Source organism: Arachis ipaensis, chromosome B1, assembly GCF_059453495.1.
Source record: "Arachis ipaensis isolate K30076 ecotype BB chromosome B1, ASM5945349v1, whole genome shotgun sequence".
Taxonomy (NCBI): Eukaryota; Viridiplantae; Streptophyta; class Magnoliopsida; order Fabales; family Fabaceae; genus Arachis; species Arachis ipaensis.
Window position 1 is genome coordinate 101,687,405 of NC_142436.1, and position 7,418 is coordinate 101,694,822.

General features: G+C 35.6%; 1 non-coding gene across 1 annotated transcript; it reads right to left on the reverse strand.

Annotated features, from left to right (window-relative positions):
- Positions 1 to 7,310: 7,310 nt before the first annotated feature.
- LOC148577682 (small nucleolar RNA R71) lies at positions 7,311 to 7,418 on the reverse strand. The gene has a single exon (XR_015903873.1). It is a non-coding gene; the product is annotated as a small nucleolar RNA R71 (small nucleolar RNA).

Below are 7,418 nucleotides of genomic sequence, written 5' to 3' on the forward strand. Positions count from 1 at the left end.
ACATGCAGCTCATAGTAGCAAAATAGAATAAAATGCAAATAAATAAAATCCAATCAATAACTTAGCACTCTATTGCAACTCCCCGGCAACGGCGCCAAAATTGACGTGGCGGAAATTGGCGAGTTAAGAAATTGTTATAAGAGATAGGTTGCAAGTACAGTTCTTAACCAACCAGAAATCCACTTATCAATTTAGAAGGGTTGTCACTAAAATTAGAATTAAAATACGGGGAGTATAAATCCCAGGTCGTCTCCCAACGAGTTGCAGAAAGGTGTGCTATTTTATTAATCAGATGTTTTCTAAAATGGTTTGAGTTGATAAATAGGAAATTAAATCAGAGAAATTATGTAATTTTAATAAAAACCTTGACTGGGAGTAGATTAGTTGGAAGCCCTAATCTTGTTGGAGTACTCTCAAGATTAATTGATAATTGAATGTTGTTCTGCTTAGTTATCTCTTACTAAGTAGAGGAAAGTCAAGCAAGTTGGAAAGCTATTTCTATTCACAAGTTCCAATCCTCCCCCTTGGAAAGGATTAGTGTTAGTGACTAGAGGACAATCCAACAATAAACCCAATTACAATTTTTCTCTTGAGCATTCCAACTCAAGGTCCACCTTTCAATCAACTCCCAATCAAGTTATGGAACTACTCGCTTATTATGAATGTAAACTTCACAACATAAGAAAGGGAAATAAAGAAAGACATGATAAATAATAATAAAAAAGATCAATTAAAAATAAAAGTAGTTCTTGTATTAATAAATTCTAAAAATAATCCAATAATAATTCTGAATAAATAAAGGATATGGAAGAGCAAGAGACAAGTAAGGAAACAAACTAGAATGATGAAGTTCTGACGGAGGTAATAACTCTTCTCAATATCCCAATCCAAAAAGCAATAATATCAAAATCCTAAGAACTATGAATGTGTAGAGAGGAAACCTAGAGGAGAGGAAAAATCAGATCTAAAACTAAAAATTTGGCAAAATGAATGTTCTCTCCGGTCTCTGCATGTTTTCTGGCTCTAATCTGCTTTTCTGGGCCGAAAACTGGGTCAAAACAAGGCCTAAAATCGCCCCCAGCGAATTCTGCAGATTATGCAAATCGCGCATGTCACGCGATCGCGTCATCCAGGCGTTCGCGTCATCCAACATTTTGCCTTGCCACGCATGCGCGTCGTCCACGCCTTCGCGTCACTTGTGCAGTTTCCAATCTGCGTGGTTGCGTGAGCCATGCGTCCGCGTCACTGCAATTTCCTCTATGTCGCACGGTCGCGTGAGCCATGCGTCCGCGTCACTGTAATTTCCTCTATGTCGCGTGGTCGCGTGAGCCACGCGTCCGCGTCACTTCTCGCTGGTCATCTCCTTAATTTCTTGTGTTCCTTCCATTTCTACAAGCTTCCTTTCTAATCTCCAAGTCATTCATGCCCTATAAATCCTGAAACACTTAACACGCAGATCACGGCATCGAATGGAAAAAAGGAGAATTAAAATACAAAAAAAAAAAGTCTCTAGGAAGCAAGTTTTCAACCATGAAGTATTTTTAGGAAGAAATTGTAAATACATGCTAATAATATGAATAAATGGGTAAAAGCTTGATAAAACCACACAATTAAACATAATATAAACCATAAAATAATGGTTTATCACGTTCCTTAACCTGTTATCAAGCAATACATGCATCAAAGCCTTGCTAAAGTCATAAGAATTCTCATCATTCTTAGCACACAAGTAATTATAGAATAATTCTCATGAAATAGCATCAAATTAATCATGGTTAGAAGAATCTAGGTATGCATGAATTTCTACACCAATTGCTTACTTATAACTCAAGAAAGTGCATAAAACCTATTAAAAATAAAGAAAAAGGCTAGTAAAACTAGCCTAAGATGCCCTGGCATCAAGGCCCACATCCAGAGACTTGCTGACTCAACTGAAGATCAGAAAAGTAGTATATATAGGAGTAGTTTTGAACTAGAAAGGGGATTGGGACCTGGGGGATCCAAGCTTGTAAACACTCTGTATTTTACTTTCTCTATAATTCAATTTATCGGGAATGCACTTTTGATTTCTACTTTCCATTTCCAAAGCTATAAATAGTTAAACCCTTTTTCATTGGGTTAGGGAGCTCTGTTGCAATTCGATGAATCAATAATAGTTTTCATTTTTCTTCTTCTGTCTTTTCTTTTGATTTTGCTAGAAAGCTTTCAATCTTCAGTCAATTGAACAATTATCTCAACAGAGAAATTGTTCATACTTGGATCTCATCTGAACCTTGAGAGAGGAATGAGGAAATCATGTTAGAAATGCTTTCTCACATTGGATTAGGTTGGGGGTTGGATGGATATATATAATGACATGTAATCCTACCAATACTTTGATCTATGAAAGTGTGTGGTATAATCAGTGACCAAACTTCATCTCTTCCCATGAGCAATTAGATCAAGACATTGGGCAATTGTTCAAGCTTAGAGAGATTGGATTGCCAAGACATTGGGATTCAATCACCTAAGATTGCCAAGAAGATCAATGAATGCATTGATTGAGGAAGAGATGAGAATGAACTTGATCCAGAGAGTGCAATATCTCCTAAGCCCAATGAATTCCCACTTCTGATCTTTCTCATTCTCTTTAATATCTACTATTTACTTTGATGTTCATCATCCCCATTCCCATTTAGGTTTCTGCAATTTAAATTCCTTGCAATTTACTTTATGCTCTTTACATTTCGCCATTTACTTTCAGCTATTTCTTTTTCTTGTTATTTACTTTTCCCGCCATTTAATTTTCTGCAATTCCCAATCCAATTTTGATTCAGCTCAACTAGAACACTCCTCTAATTAAAGTTTCTCAACCAATCAATCCCTGTTGGATTTGACCTCACTCTACTGTGAGTTTTTACTTGACGACATTCGGTATACTTGCCGAGGGAAATTTGTAGCGATACAAGTTTTAGTGCATCAAGTTTATGGCGCTGTTGCCGGGGATTGATTTTGCATTGACAATGATTAAATTAGAAGATAACTAGATTGAGCAATTTTCTTTTCTTTGTTGATTTGTCTTGTTTCTGCTATTTTACTTTCAGTCTCAGTACTTTTACTTTTATTTTGTTACTTATATACATTTCTGCATAACTAATCCACTAACTGTTAGATAAATTGCACCACTCACACTAACCATAATCTTAACAAGAGTGATTCTCTCACTTTTCTATTGCTTGTGAGTTCTGCTGATTGTATGATAGGTAGAAGAAGAGGAGCATCAATCTCCTTTGAATCTGAACCTGAGAGGACCTTCCTTAGACTAAAGAGGGAAGCAAGAGGAAAGAGAGTTATTGGTGCAGAAGAAGAAGAGGAGGACTTAAATATGAATATGGAGGATGATATGGAGAACCATTGATGAGCGGATAATTTGTACACTTTTTGGCATTGTTTTTAGTATGTTTTTAGTAGGATCTAGTTACTTTTAGGGATGTTTTCATTAGTTTTTATGTTAAATTCACATTTCTGGACTTTACTATGAGTTTGTGTGTTTTTCTGTGATTTCAGGTATTTTCTGGCTGAAATTGAGGGACTTGAGCAAAAATCGGATTCAGAGGTTGAAGAAGGACTGCTGATGCTGTTGGATTCTGACCTCCCTGCACTCAAAGTAGATTTTCTAGAGCTACAGAACTCAAAATGGCGCGCTTCCAATTGCGTTGGAAAGTAGACATCCAGGGCTTTCCAGCAATGTATAATAGTCCATGCTTTGGCCGCGTTTACACGATGTAAAAGGGTGTTGAACGCCAATTCTACGCTGCTGTCTGGAGTTAAACGCCAGAAACAAGTCATAAACCAGAGTTGAACGCCAGAAATACGTTACAACCTGGCGTTCAACTCCAGAAAGAGCCTCTGCACATGTAACATTCAAGCTCAGCCCAAGCACACATCAAGTGGGCCCCGGAAGTGGATCTATGCATCAATTACTTACTTCTGTAAACCCTAGTGACTAGTTTATTATAAATAGAACTTTTTATCATCGTATTCGTAGTCTTGGTTACTCCGGTTCCCCTCTGGGGCCGAGACCAATGAACTCCATTATCACTTATGTATTTTCAACGGTAGAGTTTCTACACTCCATAGATTAAGGTGTGGAGCTCTGCTGTTCCTCAAAGATTAATGCAAAGTACTACTGTTTTCTATTCAATTCAACATATTCCGCTTCTAAGATATTCATTCGCACTTCAACCTGAATGTGATGAACGTGACAATCATCATCATTCCCTATGAACGCGTTCCTGACAACCACTTCCGTTCTACCTTAGATTGAATGAGTATCTCTTAGATCTCTTAATCAGAATCTTCGTGGTATAAGCTAGATTAATGGCGGCATTCATGAGAGTCCGGAAAGTCTAAACCTTGTCCGTGGTATTCCGAGTAGGACTCTGGGATTGAATGACTGTGACGAACTTCAAAATCACACGTGCTGGGCGTAGTGACAGATGCAAAAAGATAGTAAATTCTATTCCAGTATGATCGAGAACCTCCAAGATGATTAGCCATGCAGTGACAGCGCATCGGACCATTTTCACAAAGAGGAACAGGATGCAACCATCGACAAGGGTGATGCCTCCAGACGATTAGCCGTGCTGTGACAGAGCATTTGGACCATTTTCCCAAGAGGATTGAAAGTAGCCGTTGACACCGGTGACATCCTTACAAAAAGCCAGCCATGGAAAGGAGTAAGACTGATTGGATGAAGACAGCAGGAAAGCAGAGGTTCAGAGGAACGAAAGCATCTCTATGTGCTTATCTGAAATTCTCACCAATGATTTACATAAGTATTTCTATCCTTATTTTATTATATTAAATTCGAAAACTCCATAACTATTTTATATCCGCCTGACTGAGATTTACAAGGTGACCATAGCTTGCTTCATACCAACAATCTCCGTGGGATCGACCCTTACTCACGTAAGGTTTATTACTTGGACGACCCAGTGCACTTGCTGGTTAGTTGTATCGAAGTTGTGACAAATTATGAATTGAGATTAGAGCACCAAGCCTTTGGAGCCATTACCAGAGATCACAATTTCGTGCACCAAGTTTTTGGCGCCGTTGCCGGGGATTGTTCGAGTTTGGACAACTGACGGTTCATCTTGTTGCTCAGATTAGGTAACTTTCTTTTCGTTTTCTTTTCAAAAAAAAAATTTAAAAAAAAATGTTTTCAAAAATATATTTTTCTTCAAAATTTTTAAGAATGAATTCTAGTGTTTCATATAACATGTTTTAGCTTGGGTGGCTATTAAGCCATGTCTAATTCCCAGGATTTTGATTGAGGACTATGAATTCATTACTTCCTTTTTCCCAAATATTTTCGAAAAAAAAATAAAAAAAAATACAAAAAAAAATTTCATAAAATCATAAAAATCAAAAATGTTTTGTGTTTCTTGTTTGAGTCTTGAGTCAAGTTGAAAGTTTGGTGTCAATTGCATATTCATCTTGCATTCTTCGAAAAATTCATGCATTCATAGTGTTCTTCATGATCTTGAAGTTGTTCTTGGTAAGTCTTCTTGTTTGATCTTGATGTTTTCTTGTTTTGTGTCTTTTCTTGTTTTTCATGTGCATTTTTGCATTCATAGTGTCTATACATGAAAAATTTCTAAGTTTGGTGTCTTGCATGTTTTTTTTGCATATAAAAATTTTCAAAAATATGTTCTTGATGTTCATCATGATCTTCAAAGTGTTCTTGGTGTTCATCTTGACATTCATAGTGTTCTTGCATTCATCACATACTTTGATCAAAAAAATTTTCATGCATTGCATCATTTTCATGTTTTTCTCTCTCATCATTAAAAATTCAAAAATAAAAAAAAATATCTTTCCCTTTTTCCTCTCATAAAATTCGAAAATTTGAGTTGACTTTTTAAAAAAATTTTAAAATCTAGTTGTTTCTTATGAGTCAAATCAAATTTTCAATTTAAAAATCTTATCTTTTTCAAAATCTTTTTCAAAAATCAAATCTTTTTCATTTTTTTAGTTATTTTCGAAAATTTTAAAAATATTTTTCAAAAATCTTTTTCTTATCTTTATCACATAATTTTCGAAAATAACATCAGCAATTAATGTTTTGATTCAAAAATTTCAAGTTTGTTACTTACTTGTTAAGAAAGATTCAAGCTTTAAGTTCTAGAATCATATCTTGTGATTTCTTGTGAATCAAGTCATTAATTGTGATTTTAAATCAAATCTTTTTCAAAAACTAATTTCAATCATATCTTTTCAAAAATATCTTCTTATCTTATCTCTTTCAAAAATTTGATTTCAAAATATCTTTTCTAACCTCCTAACTTCCTATCTTTTCAAAATTTATTTCAACTAACTAACTAACTCTTTGTTTGTTTATCATCTTTTTCAAAACTACCTAACTAACTCTCTCTCTCTAATTTTCGAAAATATCTCCCCTCTTTTTCAAAATTTCTTTTTAATTAACTAATTATTTTATTTTTTGATTTTAATCTTCGAAAATTTCTAATTTTTTTCAGAAACCATTTTCGAAAATCACTAACTCTTTTTCAAAAATTATTTTCGAAATTCTCCCTCTCTCATCTTATTCTATTTATTTATTCATCTACTAACATCTCCTCATCTCAAATCTCTGCTCCTATCATCACCTTTGTGTTTGGATTCTTCATTCTTCTTCACCCCTATTCCTTTTCTTCTTCTACTAACAATAAGGAACCTCTTTACTGTGACATAGAGGATTCCTCTTCTTTTCTTTTTCTCTTCTCTTTCTTATGAGCAGGGACAAAGAAAAAGGCATTCTTGCTGAAGCTGATCTAGAACCTGAAAGGACTCTGAAGAGAAAACTAAGAGAAGCTAAATTACAACAATCCAGAGACAACCTTATTGAAAATTTTGAACAAGTAAAGGAGATGGCAGCCGAACCCAACAACAATAATGCAAGGAGAACGCTTGGTGACTTTACTGCACCAAATTCCAATTTACATGGAAGAAGCATCTCCATCCCTACCATCGGAGCAAACAATTTTGAGCTGAAACCTCAGCTAGTTTCTCTGATGCAGCAGAACTGCAAGTTTCATGGACTTCCATCTGAAGATCCCTTTCAGTTCTTAACTGAATTTTTGCAGATCTGTGATACTGTTAAGACTAATGGAGTAGATCCTGAAGTCTACAGGCTCATGCTTTTCCCTTTTGCTGTGAGAGACAGAGCTAGAATATGGTTGGACTCTCAACCTAAGCATAGCCTGAACTCTTGGGATAAGCTGGTCAAGGCTTTCTTAGCCAAGTTCTTTCCTCCTCAAAAGCTGAGTAAGCTTAGAGTGGATGTTCAGACCTTCAGATAGAAAGAAGGTGAATCCCTCTATGAAGCTTAGGAGAGATACAAAGAACTAACCAAAAAGTGTCCTTCTGACATGCTT